Below are 21,499 nucleotides of genomic sequence, written 5' to 3'. Positions count from 1 at the left end.
ACTCAGAACCCTCTGGACTCTCTTCAGCTCGTTCTTCACAAATGTGACGATGTTCTCCTCCAGCAGCTGGAACAGAATCAGACTCTGAACATGAATATAAAGTGGTAGAACACAACATGTGATCCATCAGTCAGTCTGAAGGCCTGCTGCTCAAACAGAACAGCATGGAGACTGAATGATGGTTTGGCATTTAGCCTGTAGTTAATGTAGTTCATTGTAAACAGTGTGTTGTACACACCTTAAATGTGGAGTCCAGGTCTGTCTGATGCTGCTGGGCTGACTGATCACTGTGAACCTCTGAGCTCTGCTGAACTCTGTGGAGAAAACATCAAGTTTAAGGACAATTAATGACACAGCTGACTGATAGAGGGAGTGAGCTGTGGGGTCTGATCATGAGGGCTGGGTCAGTGGGAGGAGGGTGTCCAATGTTGAAAGATGGAAAGATAGCATGAGAGCAAACCACTGATTATGATCACTATTGGTTTTATTCCCAAACTGCCAAGACATGTTTTGCCAGTGATGCAGAGGACAGAATGAAGGCAACCAAGAACTGTCAGGGTTGGGAGTACAGAAACCCACCCCTCAAGGGATGGATTTCAGACGTGCTGATAGGCTAGACAAATTAGGTCAGGTGGAGAGGGTGTGGAGTCGAGAGGAGCAAGTGGTCTTGGAGAAATAAAGCTGTGGATCTTAATGAACAGCCTGGAGGATGGACAAGGGCAGAACAGGAGCCCTCAATCGGAGCACCTGGGGGCTGGGCAGAGGCCAAGCAAAGGCCTTGAGGTGAATGGATAGGAGGTTAACCCCCAAGCTTAGCAGCTGTAGATGTCGGGAAGGATGATAACAAGGTAGTCAAGGTAGAGCAGTTGCTGAGGTCAACCTGGAGGCCAGAAACAAAGAGGGATACCGTTCTGCAGGCCAGCAATGAGGCTGAATAACTCAAAGTTCTGTACGACGATCAGACTTTCACACTAAAGAGAAGATCTTTCTTAATGTGCAAAAGACAGTTTAAAAACTCGAGGAGGTACAAACTGAGACATGAGAAGAGCCTCTTGTCTCTCGTGTTGGTCCACTTCCTGCCTTTGTGTGTTCCCCGCTTGTTTGATTATGTGCCCCGCCCTTATTGTTTTCACCTGCCCCTTGATTGTCTCACCTGTGTCTGATCGGCCTCACCTCCTAGTTTATTTAGTCTTTGTGCTCCCCTGTCTCGGTGCTGGTTTATTGTCTTTGTCTTTGTGTACATCTACCATCATAATACCTGCTCCTAGTGTCCTCGTGGCTCCTCTTGTTACTGTTGTATTTTTCCTGTGGATTATCTGTTACCTGGATTTGTTTGAAGTAAGTTTTTGCTCTGCCTAGTGGTTTTCCTTTTTTGTCTTTAGTTGGATTTAAGATTTTGTTTTTGCATTTGCCTCAGTTAATTAAACTCTTTTCTGAGTCTGCATCTGGGTCCTCAACCTTTTTGAGTCATACAACACACTATGAAGCTCTGGACCAGGACATGAGTCTTTTCTCAGCAGAGTCAGAACATTAATTTTTTTGATTCTTACCTTCCATCAGCAGGATGTCCAACTTTAAAGTCAATAGGTCGACCCATAGACCGGTCACTCTTCATGGACACACAGCTGGGTCCAGGAGAGTCTGGTCTCTGCTGCTGCATCCTGATACAAACAAACAACATGATTAGTTACAGTGAGCTGTTGTTCACCTGTTCAGCAGCTGGGGTCCGTTTCAGAAAGCGGGTTTAGTGAAAACCCCGGGTTTGTTAATCCTTAAATGAGGGAAACCTCGGGTTTGCCGTTTCAGAAAGAGAGGTAACTTTAACTCTGAGTTGGTTACTATGGTAACTGTGTCTGTGAACCTAGTCTGGTCGGGAGCAGATTTCCTTCAGGAATCTCAGGCTGCTTCCAAAGTCTCTTATTTGATATCTCCTCGCTCCTCACTCCTCGCTCGAACCGAAGTAGTTCCGGAGCCGCCATATTGAGGACCGTCTCAAAGCTCTAATCGCTGCTCGGAGGAGAGAGGAGCGAGGAGAGAGGAGGGAGTTCCGAGGAGCGATAAGCGAGGATACACGAGAGCAGCCTCCACGGAAGTCTTTCACTGGCCGACATGCCCCCTTATTAGAGATCAGTTATTGATTGGACGCTGCAGCAGATAGGACTCATGTGAAACTTCACAACATCACCGGAGTTTCAGAGAGGAAGAAGAGGACCTTAAAACAGACTTCACAGGGCGCCTTGAAACCGACCATAAACAACGTCGGTATTATGAGTCGGTATTTGACAAGCTGTGATCGTTTAGAATGAAATATTGATCATAACTTGTCGTAAAATATATAAAATGCAGTGAATAACTGCAGATTTGATTTGTTTTCTGAGTCAAAATCTGAGTAAAAATAAGTTAATTGTCTAAAAATCAAAAGTAGCAAAAACAGATTCATTTCTATTAAATTACATTTTAAAAAATACCTCTTGTCATGATCAGTTATTCCCCTGCTAACTTTTATTACAGATGAATGAATGAATTCAGAGGGAGCAGGAGAGTCTCTCTGTCAGCAGGTAACACTTTTTACGTGTGAGAGTGATCATCAGTGAGGTCGGGTTTGATCAGCTGGACTTCATAATATTCTCAACTCTCTTGCTCCGCTTAAAACCAGATCTGTTTCCTTTTCTGTCTCCGCCCCTTGGTTCACCCCTGATCTTCGCACGACCCGTCCTGGAATCTCTCTTCGGTCCAGTCGTCCAAGCCCCCTCCTCCAGCTGCTTCACTGACTGTCGGTGATTCCAAAACTAGAACCAGTAAACAGCACTCTCCACGTCCATCCTCTCTGCCTCCGCTCATCCCTCCTACTACTTTAATAGTCGGTGATTCCATAATTAGAAACATCCGCTTTGTTAATGCAGTCACACACTGCTTTCTCGGAGCCACGACCCCTGACATCCTGAAGAAGCTCCCAGGACTCTTGGCCTCACTCCCATCGTCGATCACGAAAATAATGTCCGTCAGCAATCTGAGTTGACAAAAGCCGACTTCCTTCTCCTCTTTGAACTGCTAAACAGTACCGGAAAGTCTACTCTCATCTCCGGTCTAGTACCAACGCTGGGCCGAGGACCTGCGAAATTTAGCCGAATCCTGAATCTTCATACCTGGCACCAATCCGTCTGTAATACCCACAACATCGGTTACATTCATAATTTTGATTTGTTCTGGGAGCGCTCTTCTCTGTACGCACATGACGGACTTCACCCTAGCAGGTTGGGCTGTCGCATGCTGGCGGCCAACTTACAGCATGCAGCACTGTCCTTCCCACGTGATTGACTATTAACATCACACACACCTGAACCCCCGTCTTCTTCTCCGGTTCCATCTCAGAACCATCTATCCAGCGCCAGCCCCGCCTACTGTCCTCCCCCAGCAGTAACAACAGGTTATTCAAATACGACAATGGTCACTTTGGCTCGCAGACCGCAAGCTGACCTCTACCGCGCATCGTTGCCATCATCCCATTCAGGCACAGACTCACTAGCTCCCCCTTGTGCTCAGATGCTTTCAATGCCCATAATCCCAATTGCTAGTCAGGGATCACAGCATAGGACAAGATTACACAGACGGAAAAATCCCAGAAATCCAAATAATATTACTGCTATACCTCGCCAAATTAACCAGTTATATCCACCACTGACATGGCCCTACTTAATGTAGGATCACTCCCCACAAAGTCCTTTGCAATAAATGATTTGATCTCAGATAAGCACTTAGATTTCCTATTTCTTGTAGAGACATGGCTCAGCTCTGATGGTGCTGCGGTCCTTGTTGAAACCTGTCCTCCCAACTACAGTTTCTTTTATTCTATTAGGCAGAATAAAAGAGGGGGTGGAATTGCCACCATTTTCTCAGACAAATTCAGTTGCACTAGGGTAAGCTTTGGTGATTTCTCTACATTTGAGTACATTTCATTTACTTTAAAGGCTGAGCCAGTGGTACTCATACTTACAGTGTATCGCCCTCCTAAGCTATGGACAGGTTTTCTCTCAGAGTTTTCAGAACTTACGTCACTCACTATCACTAACTACGATAGAATAATTGTAAATGGTGATTTCAATATCCACGTAAATGATTTATCTGATTTCAAAGCCACAAAATTCCTCAACATCTTGGACAGCTTAGAACTCAGTCAACATGTTACAGGCCCTACCCATAACCGCGCTAACACTCTTGATCTCGTTATCTGCAGAGGAATCACTGTCACGGACCTAGTGGTGTCTGATATCAATGTGTCTGATCATTATTGTGTATCTTTTAATGTCTCATTGAACACCATAAGAAATCACTCTGAAACCATGATTAAAAGACATTAAGATACCACTGCAGATCTACGATTTACTGAGCTCACAAATTCTCTAGATCAAAATATCTTTAGTTATCCTCTAAATGAAATGGTAGATGCCTTCAACAGTGAACTGGCTAATATACTTGATAATGTAGCTCCTATGAAAACAAAACAAAGGTCTCAAATTAAAGCACGGCCTTGGATGAACACAAATACTCGTGCACTAAAGCAGTCTTGCCAGAAAGCTGAACGAATATGGAGAAAAACTAAACTTGAGGTAAACCGTAATATTCTGAAAGAGAAAGTTGCCATGTATAACAAAAGTGTTCGCTTTGAGAGACAGACCCATTTCTCTAAGATTATAGCTGAGAATAGTGGCAACTCTAGGGTCCTATTCTCAACCAGCGATAGGCTATTAAATCACATTCCCTTTCACTCCGAGCAGGTTTCTGCTCAGAGATGTGAGGAGTTTGCCACCTTTTTTAATGACAGAGTTGCCACGATCAGGTCAGACATTAATAGAACAGCTGATAAGCCTGCTGAAACACCCCACAGCCACCCTCCAGCGTTTAAATGTTTTAACAGCATTTCGTATAACGACCTCCGTAACATTGTGGCTCAAACATCCTCCTCCACATGCACTCTTGATCCAGTCCCCAGCAATTTCTTCAAACGTGTATATGATAGCTTGTCTCCCTCGATCCTAAAGATAATCAATACTGCCTTTAAAACTGCAGTAGTGAAGCCTCTTTTAAAGAAGCCAAATCTAGATAAAAACATCCTCTGTAATTACAGACCTATATCCAACCTCCCCTTTATAAGCAAAGTTCTGGAAAAAGCAGTTTTTAATCAACTTAATACCTTTCTCAATGACAACAGTATTTTAGAGAAGTTTCAATCCGGTTTTAGATCCAACCACAGTACAGAAACGGCCTTAGTCAAAATAGTGAATGATCTTAGACGTGCCACTGACTTGAATCAAGTGTCGATCCTCATCCTTTTAGAATTAAGCTCAGCATTTGACACCATTGACCATACTATTTTAATAGATCGTCTGGAAAGATGGGTTGGTCTTTCTGGCAGTGCTCTAGACTGGTTCCGTTCCTACATAACTGGCAGAAATTTCGATGTTTGTTTGGATGAACATGTGTCTGTAAAACATGACCTGCCGTTTGGTATTGCACAGGGAAGCTGTCTTGGTCCCCTGCTATTTTCCTTATACAGGCTTCCGTTAGGCTACATCATCAACAAGTTCAATACAAATTTTCACAGTGATGCAGATGATACCCAATTATACATTTCTGTTGAGCCAAGCAACCCAAATGGCCTATCTTCTCTGACTGCCTGCTTAGCCTCAATAAAACAACGGATGAGTGACAATCTTCTAAAACTTAACGAAGATAAAACAGAGATACTGCTTCTAGGACCAAAATGCAAAAGAGAGACACTTTCTAATGGGCTTGGGAACTTTGCTCACCAGAACATACCCGAAGCCAAATGTCTCGGTGTCATTTTGGACTCTGATTTAAGCTTTGAAGCCCACATTAGCAAGGTGACCAAGACAGCTTTCTTTCACCTGAGAAATGAGGCCAAAGTAAGACCGTTTGTAACAAAGCAGGATGCAGAGAAACTGATTCATGCTTTCATTACCAGCAGGCTGGACTAATGCAATGCCCTCTTCACTGGCCTACCTAAAAAGCTGATAGGGAAACTTCAGCTAGTTCAGAACTCTGCCGCCAGACTTTTAACAAAGACGAGGAAAAGAGAACACATTACTCCTGTTTTAGCTACCCTGCACTGGCTCCCCATTTCTTTTAGAATTGATTTTAAGGTCCTTTTACTAACATATAAAGCTCTAAATGGTACAGGACCATCTTATATTTCAGACTTTTTAACCCCTTATCAACCAACGAGAGCCCTTAGGTCCTCTGATGCTGGTATTTTAACTGTTCCCAAAGTGACCCACAAAACGAGTGGGGAAGCTGCTTTTAGTTATTATGCTCCAAGACTGTGGAACACCCTGCCCAGTCACATTAGATATGCAAACTCTGTTGAAGTCTTTAAAAATCAACTGAAGACCTACCTGTTTAGGCAGGCATTCAGTTAATGTAATGTTTTTATTTCTTCTTACTATCTGCTCTCATTTCTCTGCCTCTTACTGGATCTCCTTTAAGTAACTTTTATTTGTATTACATTTTCCACTGAGTTTCTGTTGCTTTTAATACCATACCGTAAAGCACTTTGGAGCTGTTTTCTTGTTTTTAATACGACATTTTGTGTATGAAAGGTGCTATACAAATAAAGTTATTATTATTATTATTATTAAAGAGAAGATCTTTCTGAATGTGCAAAAGACAGTTTAAAAACAGGCTTGCTTTGCCTAACTGGTTACCATATATGTGACTTTAGGGAAAATTCTGAACTAAAAAAACTCTGGAGCAAGAATTCAGAGGAGTGTGAGCAGGGCGGTGGTGTAGCTCAGGTGCTGGAGTGTGTGCTCCATGTGCAGAGGCTACAGTCCTCACTGCAGCGGCCCAGGGTTCAACTCCACCTCAGCCCTTTGCTGCATGTCATCCCCACTCTCTCTTCACAATATTTCCCGTCTCTCTAAAGCTGTTCTATAAATAATGGCAACATGGTCATAAAATAATCTAAAGAATAATATTTTATATTCATATTGATTTGATAAATTCTTACCTTCCATCAGCAGGATGTCCAACTTTAAAGTCAATAAGGCGATCATTAGAACGGTCACTCTTCATGGACACACAGCTGGGTCCAGGAGAGTCTGGTCTCTGCTGCTGCATCCTGATACAAACAAACAACATGATTAGTTACAGTGAGCTGTTGTTCACCTGTTCAGCAGCAGGTGTGACAGTGAGTGTGAGTGATGATGGTGCAGTGATGTGAGTGCTGAGCTGTGACATAGAGGAGAGTCATGGACAGTTAGAGATCCTCATCTCACCTCAGAGCTTCATGTTCCCCACGCAGAGAGCTTTTAGAGGGAGGGGCTCCCTCCTCTGTGTCCTCACACTGATCCATAGCAAAGCGCCCCCTGCTGGCAGAGCTGCACTCTGAGCAGAAGCAGCACATTGATCAATAAAGAATGATTACAGCTTCATATGAAACTGTTCACAATGAGCTTCACAGTAAAACACGTGGTACACCTGAACGCATCACTGACAGTGATGTCATCATATCACATGTTACAGCACACTCACACTGTGTACTTTTACTGCTCATACTTTAAGTCCATGTAGCTGATAATACTTTGAGCTTTTACTGCAGCACAGACTGTGAAGACTTCCTGAACATCACACTGATTCTGTCATGATTTGTATGTTTGACACGTTAATAATAATCGATGACGTTCCCTCAGTTTCACTCACTGCTGTCTCTAACTGTCCTGTTAGCATGGTTAGCATAGCCTGCATGGTAACCTTAGAGTCATTGTGCTGTCTGCACTTCTACAGTAGTCAGAGCAACTAATGCACCTGGTGGCTAACTGTTAGCTTACAGTTTTTTACACTTAAATTAAACTGAGAGTCTTTAAAACAGTGAAAAGTGTCACTAACCAAAGCTTCAACACGGAGAACAGATCTGCGTCACAACGAGAGAAAGTGAAAGTAAAAACTCAGGAAACGCAGGAAATACCAGTCTGTTGATCTGCATAGCAACAAGGATTCAAAAGTCACAGCCTCCATTTGACTGAAGGAAGTTTGGTTTCACAAAATTGTGAATCAAGTTGTGTGAATCAAATGTCAAACTCCAAATCAGAAGCGTTTCAGTCCCAAACTCCCTCTAAGTTTTAACAACGCGGCGATTTTTATCAGTAAGTACACGGAGCCGGTGGGTAGTTCAGGGAGCCTGGGAGAGTGGAGTGTTCCCGGTAATTATACACAATACACTAGCTTGAGATTTTACCAACATACTGATGTGTTTTCTGCCAAAGCCGAAATATGTGGTTAAAGTGTTTCTGTAGTTTTTACTGAATGCTTTATTCTCACATTTAGCCACAAGCTAACCCCAGAGACGACTGTCAGACAGACCGCTGTTATCAGAATACACATCCTGCAAACATTGTTTCACATTATGAACACAAACAGGCCTTAATCTATTTACAAATACAGGTTTTGGTCGTTTCTTTGTGAATATTTAATTATTCTTTTTAGAAATATAAACTGCTGAATGAATCAAAAGATATGAACAAAGGATGACTCTAAAGATGGCTCTAATCTAAATTTTAAATAGACATATTTAAAAACAGAGCAAGTATTTTCTCTTTAATAAACACCATGTTTTTCTGCTAACAAAGAAAAAGTAATTACAGTTATTACGCAGCAAATAACATCCACATGTTTGTGTTGTTCCCATGAAACATTTCACGTGTCAAACAGCGACCCCATGTGGCAGCGAGTGGTAATGACAGTTAAATAATCTGACATCAGTCAAAGGGCTGAGTGTCTGAACATGGACAGATTACAGTTACTGTATCGACAGATTTGATTAAACTTTATGTCCCCACAGTAAGTACAGCAGCTGCGTTTACAAAGTACTTACGTTTCTCAGGAAGTATGAATACAAGTGGGACATACACCTTGAACTTTGACCCTTGTGCTCATTCAATAGTTAGAGTTTGTGGTGCAAGTGTTGCCTTCAAGGTACAACAAGCCATTTCCTGAGCTCAACAGATGATGTCTCCTTCGGCCAAATAAAAAGCCTGCTGGCGTGAGAAAATGAGACGAGATGTAGCAGGAAACCCTTTTGCATAAAAGTTACATGATGTGGAGATGTTTTTATGACGTAATAAATACTCCTGTCACCTGTCAATCACAGGGCTGACACACAGAGACAGAAAACCTTTCACGCTCACATTCACACCTACGGACAATTTAGAGTCACCACTGAACCTAACGAGCATGTCTTTGGACTGTGGGCTGTGTTTCAGCAGGATGTCCCTCCTGATTTTCACTTCACATTGTCTATCCAGTCGCTGATTCATCGGGAACCAGTGAAACGATTTGTCAGATTCACTGTTTGTATGTTTTGCAACATAAAATACCTCAGTACAACATTATAACAACACTCGAGCTTCCCACCCTGAGCATGATGTGACAGTAAAATGGCGACTGTGTGAATATGGTCAGTTAAGTGCTCTGAAATGCTAACTAGATATATAAGGGGATGTGTTACCCTAACAGGAACATAGAGCAGTCTTTCACTTGCTTTTAATGAGTTAACATTATGAAATTATATTAAATATTTTCTCCAGAGAGAACCAGCTGTTTGGAAGAATATCTCAGCATCTCAGGAAATATCAATCTTTATTTATTTTGCATGCAAACAACAGACAAGTAATTTTACAAGAACGATTGCAAAGGAGACAAAATATCTGAGAGAGCAAATCAAAGACCAGTGGTTCTTCAACGTTTCCTTGTGTGCCCCCATTCAGCATCACATCCTGACAGTTTGAGAACCTCTGTGAAAGACGTCAGAGGAAGTGTGAGTGCCACAGTGCGGTAAAGAAAAGCACACGCAGACATTTATCAAAGACACTGAATGGATTAACTGATCATATAAAGAGCTTTATTCCAGCTGTCCTGTGTGATCTGAGTCTACAGACGCATGGCCTGCATGCTCCTGGTGACAGAGTCCCAGTGGGAGGGGTCCCAGCCCAGGAACCAGCCGGTGAAGGTGGGGGGCTCATGGCCTTGTTTCACCACCACCAGAGGGGTCTGCTTGTCCCGCCCGCTCAGACTCCACGTACTGTTTGGCTGCAAGCGAAACAAAGGAGTGACAGTTACAACACACTGGTAAGTCTGTGTGGTTTCAAATGTCTGTAGTGACCTCTTGTGGTGAAAAGAGGAAATACATGTGAAATTTAAGGCAGAGAACTTGTTTGCTGATGTTTTGTGATGTTCAAATAAAGCAGGGGTGTCAAACTCATTTTCACCGAGGGCCACATCAGCATAATGGTTGCCCTCAAAGGGCCAGATGTAACTGTAAGACAGTATAAATGTAACCAAATGTAATGTAAAATAAATGTAACTACTCCTCAATTTTAAATAACTCTGAATTTATTACTTATTCAAGTTACAAATATTACATATGCATTTGCATAGATGTAAAAATATATATATTATATATATATATAGTTATTATAACACAAATCCTTTTAATTTGTCAGGTTAAGAAACCCACATTACTCCATCAATCAACGATCAAACTATCCAAGTGAATAAAGAAAAATATCATCAAACACAAGTTATGACATTAACTTTGTTCAAAACTTTTTTGTCACAATTGAGAGGGGCAGAATAATGGTACAACCAACAACTGTGAGCTGCTAAGAACACGTGTGACAGGTGTAGCATGTTACAAAAACAAATGGCTGCACACAGCCTGGCAGGGGGCGTACATCCAACTAATGAGAGATGGTTTGATGACAGTAAACATTTGTCTGCATAAACACATACACCTGTAAACACTGAATACATTGCTACACATATAAAGTAGTATATGTAATGAACTCAAAATAACAAAATAAGGGTTGTCTCAGTTCACAACTATATTGGTCAAGTGTTTAGGTGAAGTTGATGAGGAGATGCTGCCTGTCCTTGAACACACCAAGTGGATCCCCTCTGCAGCATCCTCATCCATTGATCATGTTCTGAAAATAACAAACACAAAACAAAATGCAAGCACAATCATTAAATTGCACACAGTTTAACTATTCTTCTTGGTTGAAATACATTGTATTATATTTTACTTAGGTTTTTAAAAATGCTTACCTATGTGTTTTCTGGCCGGATGTCTGACACCGTTTTTCCGTGGCCAGTTTTAGGTCTTGTGCTGAGGCAATCCGTAGAACAGCGTGGAGGTTGTCATCAGTGATGCGTGATCTGTGCTTGTTTTTGTTTAGATTCATTATTGAAAACATCTGTTCGCACAGATAGGTGCTCCCAAACATAGACAGAACACGGGCAGCAGGAAGTCGAAGCTGTGGCATCAAACCAGGGGGCAGTAGACGGTAAAAGTCCTGGATTGCAGCATCCTGGAACTTTGCTCTCAGGCCACTATCGCTTTGAAGCTCTATTAACTCCATCTGAAGGTGTTGGGGTGCAGTGCAGACGTCGGTGGTGAAAGGATTGACAAAGATGGCAAAGCCTGAGTGCTGTGCTCTAAAGTCAGAGAAGCGCCGATCAAACTCATTCAATAACCGGCTCAGTTTGGTAGCCAACTGAGCACATGAAAAAGTTCCGGGAAATGAGGCTGAGATACTCTGACAAACAGGAAAGTGGGCAAGATTGTCCTGTTTCACTTGGCACATCCATAGGTCAAGTTTACGCTGGAAAGCAGTGATCATGTCGGACATCTAGCTTTCACTGCCGCATTGTTTTTGGTTGAAGCTCCCGTGAACACACTCTGCTGCGATCGCAGTTTGCCTTTTAATTCTTGGACAATTTGTTGTTTTTCTTGAAGGCTAACTTTGGCATACTGGCATACTGTACAGACCAGGACTCATAAAAACCAATGTGACTGTCAGCCGATTGATTGATTGATTAATTGATTCATTTTGTTTGACAATTAAAGGAAAAAATAAAATAAAGGAAATTGTCAGGTGTAACACAAACAGCAGAAAGCATGCTAGTGCAATGGTATTTTGGCTGCAGCAGCCAAAATAACTGGTAGGTTCCCCTTTGCACATATGGACAGCATTGAATGTGCATTCACAGTGTGAAATGAGCATTTAATGGTTATTTACTGAAGCTTCATTCAGTTTTTACACATTTTATTTGACATCTTGGCACAGAAATCCACAGGAAGTGATGTCAGAGGGCGAACAGCTCACTCAGCCAATAGATGGCTTTATTGAAGCATTCGTCCCAGTTGCTCATAGTGGATGTGTGATGTGTGACGCAGGAAAAAAAGGCCTTGAAACACGGCAACTTGCATTGCAACTTTTTGAAAAAGCTACTGTGAAATCAGGCGTGTTAGGTCGCAAAGATCACAGAACATGCTGCAAAATCCTGGAGGGACTGATCAATGAACTTTACCAAATCTGTTCAGGAGGGAACACAACTGCAGTTAGAAGACATTTTTCCCAGTCCAGGGAGTGTGACGTTGTTAGGCTTCACAGTATAGGACTTCATGAGCCGACCCAGAACTACAAAGTACAGGTTCGGGTCCACTTTTTATTCTGGTCTAATTCTTTTACCACACAGGTCCTGGGTCAGTTCCTGGACTTCAGCCAGCCTGTAACTCCCTCTACTGAGCTCTACTGAGAATAAGCTGTTTCTGTGTCTGTAGCTTTATATGATAATGAGCTGTGCCTGTCCACGCCCCTCCCGCTCCGATACCATGCGCCTTATTCGGTTGCTATTGGCCGGCTCTGCCTTCAGTCAAAGAGGGACAGGCACCTTCCTTCAACACCGACTCTGGTTGGCTATTGTAGGCTGAGAATCAGTAATGGATGCTCCTATTGGTTCAAATGAGACCTCTATAGAAAGCTAAGAAGCTCGCCGCCACTGTGATAGTGGAACGGAGCGGCACTTCAAAGGGAATATGAAGTTATTATATTAAATACACGGGGAAATGTGACATTTCTGACGGCCGATTAGTAACGACGAACGGCGATCCATGGATACTTATTGATGGAATAATGCTTTTGGACTAAATACATTACCTGATTATATCATCTGTGGTGATTGGATCTTTTAATAGTTAATATCAATCGAATCTTGAACTTGATCGTAGCTTTCCAACGATGTGACACATGAGTGGCAACATAAAGTTATCATCGTAGCTGCAGGGCAAATGTTGTAGTAATCGAGGTGACGGCCCGCCGGCGGGCCGTAGAGTGGGAACGGGTTTTAACGTAGTATAAGGACACTATGTTACCAACAGTAACCTACGTTAGCTGCTATGCTAAAACCACATTCAACAGGCTATCACGCTCGGTAGGCCTATACAGTAAAGCAACATAACCTCAGACGAAGGAGGTAAAAATAGACTCCTGTGCTCGTTGTGCAGCCAACAACAGAGCACCTGCCGTGCTTTGCCCGTACCTTCGCCATGTTTATTTTACCAGAGCAGCGTTTGCGAGAGGAAAGAAATAGCACCCGCGAGGAAGTTTCAGGGGGCAGACCAAACATTTATCTGGGGCGGGGTCACCAACCTGGAGGAGGTGTTATTGCCCTTTATGACGTCATGTAGGGAAAAGCTGCAATCGGGCTGTTTCAGCACACATTTTCTGAAAAGTGGAGCAAGCAAGAGAGGAGAGGATAGACTTTTCTCATTTTGGGGGGGTTTGTAGACAGGCAGGGGGCGCATATTATTGTTAGGAAACCATTCCAAAGTGAATTTTGCATAATATGGGACCTTTAATAGTTTCTGTACATCTTTCAATCTGGGAATTATATTGAAGTCAGTTCTCATGGACGTATTTTTTGTTATTATTAATCCAAGATATTTGACTTCTTCTTTAACTGGGATATTGGCTATACTGCGTACATCACTGCTGTGAGCAGCTAGGAGCTCACATTCTTTAAGGTTTCATGTCAGACCAGATGCTTTTGAGAAAAGATCAATTTCATCAATTGCTTTTGAAACCATATTTTGTCCTTTTAAAAAAAGTGTTTATATATATGTATCATCAGCAAATTGGCTGATTATGAATTGTTTGCCCAGTATTTCAATTCCCTGATATCTTTACAGTTTTTTAGGTGTATTGCCATCGACTCTGCAGTTAGAGTGAATAATAAAGGACTAATCGGGCAGCCCTGGCGTATACGCCGTTTAACTGGGAACCTCCTGGAAGAGCCATGGCTGAGGGACACACTACTGTTTATATCATTATACAGCATTTGAATTACATGACAAAATCTTGGTCCAAAACCAAACATTTCCAGGGCTTTAAACAAAAAGGGTGCTCCAAGGTATCAAAGGCTTTAAAGAAATCGAAGAAAAAGATGAAGCTATCCTGAGAGATCAGAGAGTTATAATCAAGTATATCTAATACTAGCCGAGTATGATTATGAATATGCCTCCCTTTAATAAATGCAGATTGTGTTTCATCAACTATCTTTCCCAAACCTCCCTTTAGTCTGTTAGCATAGACATGAGCCAAAAGCTTCTAGTCACCACAGAGAAGTGTTGTAGGCCTCCAGTTGTTAAGGATAGTTTGTCTTTGTTAGGCTTTGGTCAAAGCGTGATTATACCTTGTTTATAGTTGCTGATGTAACCCAGCTGAAAAAGATAGTTTAAAATAAAAATGAATAAAGTATTAAACTGTTACATTTAGTTTAAGTTAATGATTTTTACAGTTATCAGATACTACAGTTTTGATAACTTTGACAAATATTTTGTTTTATCCATTTTTACCTTAATTAATTTAACTGAAGTTTTGCAGTGCACAAAGTTTTTGCAGTATAGTTTACATGCAGAGGTTTTGCAGTGCAGTCACGTGCAGTCAGACGTGTGTGATACAGAGAGAGACCCGAGTCGCCATGTTGGGCTGAAGTAGTTCTCCGTGTTACAACTTTAAGCTTCACTAAAGTTGAGAAACAGTGAGAACTGAGTTAAAACAGTTATTGAACTGGAGAATTTGTTTGATAAAGTTGATGTTAGTTTCCCAACGGAGCCACGAGACTACCGGAAGTGCCGGTTTCATCGTAATTCGCGCACATTTCAAGCCTCGGTAAGCTAGCTCTCAGTCACGTCTTGCTAATTTCTCAGTGTTAGCAACAAAGTTTAATTCAATTTAAGCCAAATATAACATGTTACTGTGGTTATATGTGAGTAAGTGTTTAAAGGAAAATGTAATTGATGTTTAAAGTGTAATTTTCATAGTAATATTGACCAATTTACTGTCACTGCAGAAACGGGAATTTCTTCCAATGTTAATGTTAAGTAGAGATGTTTCGGTCCTGAACGATTCGTTCAAAAAGAACGAATCTTTTCAGTGAACGGAATGATCCGTTCACTTTCATGCATCAAAGTCGTTCCTTTCGTTCACTTGGCTCCGCTCGCGGCTCCCCACTTCTTGTTTTAGGAAACCAGACTGATTGATGTTAGATGGCTGTTTGTATCACATCTAATGTATCAAATCACCATCATTGGTTAGGAGAACGACTGAACGTATCGCTTGACCGATCGTCTCTCTCTCTCTCTCTCTGTCTCTCCCTCGCTCTCGTTCACTGAACGAAGCGAGCGACCCGATTAGGTGCATCTGTGTATACAGGTCAATTCACAGATGTGTAAACCACTGACAGATGAACACAAACTAAACTTATTTTTCGTGAACGAGTGCGAGTGAGTGAGTTACGGGTAAACCGGAAATGTCACTGAACGACCTGGTGAACGAATGTAATGAACGAATCGTTCAGCTGAACGAGATCCGAAGATCCGGGTCACTCAAGTGAACGAGAGTTGACATCTCTAATGTTAAGGTCTTAATCACTTAGCCTATTTTGCTAACAATGATGAAGTGATTTGCCAAGCAGTATTTTCATAAAAAATAGTGAAATACAAAACGTAGTTTGACTGTTACTGCTAAGAACATTTGGAGAAATGTGTTGTGGTTAATCACTTGGTGAAACAGGTACTGTTTCTACTAAAAATGCACTTTTCTTTCACTGAGGAGGTAAGGTTTGTGATGTTTAATATGTAAAATATATGTGGTTTATTGCTTACTCAAGCATTGGTTAAGCTGACAAACAGTTAATTTCTCATTTCATGTTTGATATTTGTACTGTTTTAATTTATACTTTGTATATTTTATTAGAACAAAATAATTCTAATATCATTTGATAACTTGAAGCTGAACCAGAGAGTAACTAATCATTTTCAACATGTGAAGTATTTACATTCAGTTAGTGCTTACTTAGATATTGTTCTGATCTGGCATAGTGTTGTACAACACAAGAACTTATGAACATAAGAGAACATAAGGTGAAATATAAAGAGAGCAGAACAAAAACTATAATCCTGTTTGTAACAATGCAGGTCAGGTCTTATAGCGAGAGTGAGAAGATCCAGTGATGATTCAGCGATTCCAGTTGATAGCGAGCCACCCAGCTTGATTTCCGTGATCCAGAATCTGCATTGCCACTGAAACAGCCGGATGAACAATCTGCCTTGTGGTAGGATCGTATCAGTCACCTGGATTGGTACCAACTTGAACACACATTTGACTTAGAGCAGTGATTCTCAAACTGTGGGGCGCGCCCCCACTGTGGGGCGCGGTGGAATGACAGGGGGGGCGCGCCAACGTTTGGAAAATGTAGCAGGCGGAACTATGTTTTGACGTCGGACAACCCGGACTCATTTTCAGTTGGCACAGTACACAAACGCGTTGTCCTCGCATATGTCAATGATTTCTGTGAGAAGCACATCACATGTAGACTTCCACACTCTAATTGTTCTCTTTTCTTCACTGTATTAAGTTTTAATTCACAATCTACTTTAATCTGATCACTTTGCTTTCCTTCATTCCCCCCAACACACCTGTACCTCTGCTCTCTGCACAGCTGCTGGCCCCGCCCCCCTCTATCTTTCTGTCTCTCTGTCTGCTTTGTTGACTACCCTCATCAGCCGTCTGTTTAAGTTACAAAAGTTAAATATTTTCTCTCGCAATTCAAAACAGCACGTGAGCCGCGTGTGCACGAGGGACGTTATTAATGACGTAGCGATCAAAACGAGCGATCGATTGTTACCAAATGACATGTGCACCTTTTTACAAGCTTTATAAACAGCGACAATCAATGCATTTACAGTAGGGACATACGGAGATATACAATAGGATTGTTTAGATTAGATTGCGTAACAGAACTGCATATGATTGTGTGCGGACAGACAGCGTCCGATGTCGGACCCTCTTTTACCCGTTAGAACCAACACTGTGAGGAGTAAACTGGCCCCGCTGTTGTTTATTTGGTTGTCATGAGTTCACGTGTGATTGATGTCCTGTGACTCCTGTCACTGTTTCAGGGCCGCCACAGCAAAATGTATGTAGCGGAAACACTGTTTTTTTTTAAGCACTGGTTGAACTTTATTGTTATTGTTCTGAAAAAGTTATTGCACATTTTATTATATTTCTATTTGGAAAAAGTCTGATGGAGCAATTGAAATAGTTGGGTTTTTTGCACAGCAAATTACTCAGAGAAAAGTGAAAAGAACGGTCACGATCTTGACTTTCTGTCAATAAAAGTTTAACTTCACCCATTTGTGACATTTTTTGGGGGGGGGGTCAAGGGGGGGCCTGGACATTTTTTTTTCTCCAAGGGGGGGCTTGACAGAAAAAGTTTGAGAACCACTGACTTAGAGTGCACTCTGACTAACTTGACGATCACAGATCAATCCTCCATCTGATCTCAACGCCTACAAAGTTGACTTTGACTGAAATGACCTCTGTGGTCACCAGACGTTGACTTTGAAAATACTTGAAACAGAGGAGAAACTAAATATAGACAATTGATACAACTAAAGACATTTGTCTTTTGTTGACAGGGCCCATTTGTTATTTTTCATATAAATGTAATGTTCATGTCATTTGTATTGTTTTGCTACTTAAAGCTGACTAAAAGTTGAATGTAACTGAATCTACTTGTGTCGTGGTAATGGTGATTGCACTCTTTACTTAGCTCCTTTCACACCTAGCGTGAGGTGTACTCACTCAGGAGTGGGTTACACTGACATACTAGAGTTATTGGTACATTCTTTGAAGGCATCATAAATCAGCTCTTTTATTTCAGCCCAGAAGTGTTTGTAAAAGTCTGCGGTGACACCATCTGAGCCTGGTGACTTTCCATTTGGCATTTTTGAGATAGCAGAGTCCAGTTCTTCTCTGGATATTTCAGCTTCAGTGAGAAGTTTAAAGTCCTCATCTCTTTTTGGGATCCAGTCCTTTACAATTCCCAAGAACATTTCTGCATCTTGATCTGAATATTTGGAGCTGTAGAGAGTCTTATCAAATTTAAATGTGTGATTATTAATTGTATCCTGATCTTCACTCAGACAGTTATTAACATATAGTTTATTTCATTTCAACAGAGAGTTTTTTTCACCTTCTTCGATCCATCGAGCCCTTGAGCGGACAAATGCACCTTTTGCCTTTTCTGTGTAAAGGTCATCTAACTTGGACTGCAGTAGATGTAGTTCACCATTATTTTCCTCATTCAAATGAGTTTGGTTGCATGATGTATTAATTTTAGATATCATTTCTAATTGATTTCTCCTTCTTAAATAGGCCTTTTTTTTGCCTTCCTCAACACCAACTTTTCTAACATTGTACTTAAACCACTCCCGTTTATTCACAGGGGATAAATCACTTTCTGTTTTGACCTCACTTATCGTGGAGCGGATCCTTTTGCTTTTCAATAGATTACTATTGGATTTCCAGTAGGAGGCCGTTGATGGCAATGAATTGTTATTGTCTGAAATGGAGAGAGTAACTGCACAGTGATCTGTCAGAGGAGAAGGACAAATATCACAGTCAGAGGACAGATCGACTAGATCGCTCGTTATCAGCCAGAAATCTAATCTAGAACACTGAGTTCGTCTTATATTATTACTCCAGGTGTATTGTTTTTTATCTGGCTTGTTTTTACGCCATATATCAACAAGATCTAGTGACTTGGAAAAATCAGATACCAAAGGGTTAAATGAAGGAGCGTTACATTGGGTAGGAGTTCTGTCCTGCCATTCATCTGGGACCACGTTAAAGTCTCCAGCAACAATGACTTTGTCTGTTGAGTATATATTCTTCCACTCATCAATCATAGTGACTAAATTATAGATCAATCTTTGATTTCTGGCCCCATTATTAAACCGTAAACATTAACGAGAATATAGTTGAAGTCATTAAGATCAATGATAACCATGAGCCAATGCCCCTCTATGTCACTGTTGTGGTCAGTAACCCTACCATCCACTTTGTTAAACATAATTGCCACACCTGCTGAGTGTGAAGTGCCATGGGATAAAAAAAAGTCGCCTCTACCCCGTTGACATTTCCAAAAACTAACATCAGTTTTAATTGAGTGCGTCTCTTGTAGAACAAAACAATTAACCCTCGGCTGCTCCTCGCAAAAAAGAAATGTGGCCTCGCGCTTTGTGCTGTTTGTTAAACTTCTAACATTTAAAGATAACAAAGAAAACACCATGTAGAATACCTTGTGTGCGTATACGAACTCAACGCAGGATCAGTGCAAATATGAACCTTTTAGAGTCAAAGTGGTGACAGTCAAACATTATTGAGAGGCAAAAGTTGGTCTTAAAGAACATTGTTTTTAACAAGCATACAGCTTTGCTAGAACAGAGTCGTGTATTGAATATTCAAAGTGCAGCACGACTCTTTCTAGTCTTTCCTGTCATGTAGGCTTAGCTGCAGAGCTTAACAGAAATAATATTTTAACTATCAAGGTGTGTGCCTCGAACAGTAGGTGGCGAGGAATAATGACGATGTTATACTTCCTCCGGCCACACGGCGGCCGTCAATGACCGTGTATCCATCCTGCAGGTAGGCTTTGAGTCCCCTTTTCCTCGCCTCTTCCACCTTTGGCCAAGGACGGCCCTGAGCTTCTCGCTCCTCTTTACAGAAGTCTTCCCTGAAGCGTATTTTCATCTCGTTGCAAATCATTTTTTGACATCTTCCAGACTTGATCGCGGACAGTTCTCAAGGAGACCTGTAAGATAATCTGCCGTGGCCGGTCTGCTTTCTTCAACTGTCCCAGTCTGTGTACAGTATCCACCGTGTTTTGCAGTTGCTCCATTGAGAGGGGGACAACTTTGGTTAGGATCTTTATCACATCGTCTCTGATGTTTTCCCCCTCTTTCTCATGCACGCCATTTAGTTGTAGCGCCCATCTCCGCTTGTACCTTGCTTGCTCCAAACACATTTCACAAAGTGTTGCATGTTCCTTCTCTAGGGTAGCCATCTTTTGCTTTGCCTTGTTCACATCTTCTTTTATCTCTTTCAAGGCTGACGTGTTAGCGTCAACTGACTCTTGTATTTTAATAACCGCTGCAGTATTTTCCTTCAGTTGCCATTCAAGAGCTTTAAAGTGTTCGCCTTGATCATCACATTTGCGAGCTAGGCTGTGAATGGCGTTCAAAATGACACTACTGGATAATTCTTCCTCCTCTGCAGTAGCCGTCTTCAACGGGGAATGCTGTCTGACTGGACGTAAGTCGGAAGACATTTCTTCTTCTTCTTGTTCCATCAAAGCGATGTCCTCATCGTCACATGCTTGTTGAAGAGCGGCTAACGAGTAGCCATGATCTTTGCTAGCTCCAGCCATCTGGTTGTCACAGTTCACAGAAAACACACAAAGGGAGAGGACCCAGGTGCAGACTTGATATTTATGGAAACAAAAAAGGCAACAAACAAAAGCTGACTTATAGAGAGTCCCGGTAACATAAATCCAACAAAGAGGTCCAACCAATAATCCAAACTGGGAAAAGGAAAACACAGGAGACTTAACCCTCTGAGGCTCTAAGGACATTATTGTCCATTTTTTGCAAGTTTTTTTTTGTCGTCTGGCCACCATTTTGCCTGTGTTAATGCATATGGCACAATTTTTTTGTAACAACATTTTGGAAGTATGGAATTTTGGAATTCAAATATACATTTTTCTATAGACCAATAGAACACTGTGATATGAATTTACTACCCTATTTAGACGTTATGGACAAAAATGTCCACTTACAAGAACTGCTATAAAAATAGTACAGATTAATATTTTTTTTCTGCTTTTTGGGTTAAATCTTTTGATCAACTTCAGTCCTGATCAAAACTATCAAATACTGAATAATTATCAGGATTTTAACCCTGTAAATGCCAGTTTGAAAACATGAAAATCATATTTCTTGTGAAAAAACACACAAAAAATGAGCTATTTTCCATATAACAAATGTTGGGTGGCTGGGGCATTTAAATCTTTTGATCAACTTCAGTCCTGATCAAAACTATCAAATACTGAATAATTATCAGGATTTTAACCCTGTAAATGCCAGTTTGAAAACATGAAAATCATATTTCTTGTGAAAAAACACACAAAAAATGAGCTATTTTCCATATAACAAATGTTGGGTGGCTGGGGCATTTTTTTTTATCAGTCTTGGATATGTAAAGGATTAACCAAAATATTGACTTTGATGCATTATTAG

The 21,499-nt window shown here is 41.3% G+C and overlaps 1 protein-coding gene across 1 annotated transcript in view; it reads right to left on the bottom strand.

The window, feature by feature from the left end:
- The window catches only part of LOC138609461 (NACHT, LRR and PYD domains-containing protein 12-like), a 125,613-nt gene that overhangs the window by 69,741 nt on the left and 34,373 nt on the right, over nt 1-21,499 (bottom strand). The gene's annotated exons all lie outside the window — the stretch shown is intronic.

The sequence above is a fragment of the Semicossyphus pulcher genome, unplaced genomic scaffold, assembly GCF_022749685.1.
Source record: "Semicossyphus pulcher isolate SPU_LCO1_2020_fin unplaced genomic scaffold, fSemPul1.0.p SCAF_5, whole genome shotgun sequence".
Lineage (NCBI taxonomy): Eukaryota > Metazoa > Chordata > Actinopteri > Labriformes > Labridae > Semicossyphus > Semicossyphus pulcher.
Note: the sequence above shows the minus strand (reverse complement) of the source record. Positions and strands in the feature narration are given on the sequence as shown.